We start from the raw sequence: 1,608 nt of genomic DNA, 5'->3' as shown, positions 1-1,608 counted from the left end.
TCCCCTATCCCATTCCCTCTCCCCCTGCTTCTATGAGGGTGCTCTCCCACCCACCCACTCATGCCTGCCTCCCTGCCATGACAGTCCCCTATGCTGGGGAATTGAGCCTTCACAGGACCGAGTGCCTCTACTCCCATTGATGCCAGTTAAGGAATTCTTAAGTTGGTAGACACAGAATTTAAAAGCCCTTCTTGATTTTCTTGCTTTTTTCTTCCTGTTTCTCTACTGAATGATACGAGGGGTTTACCTCTCGACCTTCATTACGCATCTGCCCTTGTATTCCTGACTCTGAATCCAAGCTCCTAAAGGTCAAGGATATGTGCCTAATTGATAATGACAGAATATATTATGTGATCATTAAATACTATGAAAAAAGCATAGTTATTTAGACATTCAGGCCATTGCTATGCCAATCCTATATGGGAAAAACTCACAAATTGTTAAAATCCAATGATAAAAAGTGTCAAAATTAAGCCTTAATACAATGGTGGGAATACCATTCTAATACTGAAGAATAAATGTTGCCATAGTAATTTATGAAAATGATAATTAAGTGCTCTTACAATAGAGATATTGCTATTACTTCTAGGAACATCTACCAAGCCATGACATGTAGAAACCTTCATTCTGGTGTGCAAATTTCCCACTATACCTTTATGCCATCTCTCTTTTCACTTAAGTCCTTTCATAGCCAGGGTCCACTGTCTTAATGGACACTGCCTAAGCTGTTCCTCTTTTTGATGTTGACATTCTGGCATTCAGATATGGCCACTGCCAATATCCTTCTTCCCCTCATATCCCATGGACATCAGGGTGTCATATAATATAAACCTCAGAACAACCTGGACCTAGGAACCATACATTTTCTTTAATAGTCATCTGTAAAAGAAAAGAATGGAGTAATAATTTACATGCCATCTGTTTTGAGTATAGGCACCCAAGATAGAAGAAAACACTATGGCTGTCTTCCAACAGTCCCAGATACATCATAAAGAATTATCTTTCAAGAGGCAATATATACTGAAACATAAAAGCTATGTTGTTAAACATCTTATGATTTGTAACAAGTGGTTACAGGGATTCTTTACTACTATTATATGTAAATTATACTATGTAATAATGACCTGTTCACTGAATACTAAGTGTAAGATAGATCCACCACCTAGTAGGGTATTATAATTTAAACTGATAATCATTATTTCATAGGTTCTTTTATATCAATTTTCTCTGTAACCATGAGAGATGTCCAAGAGTGCTAAACATACATATTGACACACTCACAACAGATATATATGCATATATATGTATGTATGTATCCTGTTGCTGTGTTATCTTTATTTCAAGTGATTTAATTTTTTTTCTAAATGATTATGTGCTTTAGCTTTATTTTTGCTTATACAGTTTCTAAATGAAACCGTGTATTGTTTTTAGATTTGTGCACATAATTAAATATGCAACCTGTCGTCTGAAATCATATACAGTCACTCATCTAACTTAGTAATCTTATGTGTCCATCATTCATGAAATTGTAAGGGAAGAGGTTTATGGGCAAGAATGACAGCTAAGCGGCTTTATCTTTTGATATTTTGTCTTTCTCATGGTATTTGT

General features: G+C 35.8%; 1 protein-coding gene across 2 annotated transcripts in view; it reads right to left on the bottom strand.

The window, feature by feature from the left end:
* The window catches only part of Sgcz (sarcoglycan zeta), a 1,080,539-nt gene that overhangs the window by 625,320 nt on the left and 453,611 nt on the right, over window positions 1–1,608 (bottom strand). The gene's annotated exons all lie outside the window — the stretch shown is intronic.

Source organism: Rattus norvegicus, chromosome 16 (assembly GCF_036323735.1).
Source record: "Rattus norvegicus strain BN/NHsdMcwi chromosome 16, GRCr8, whole genome shotgun sequence".
Taxonomy (NCBI): domain Eukaryota; kingdom Metazoa; phylum Chordata; class Mammalia; order Rodentia; family Muridae; genus Rattus; species Rattus norvegicus.
The sequence above is the reverse complement of the archived record's forward strand: the minus strand, read 5'-3'. Positions and strand labels throughout refer to the sequence as shown.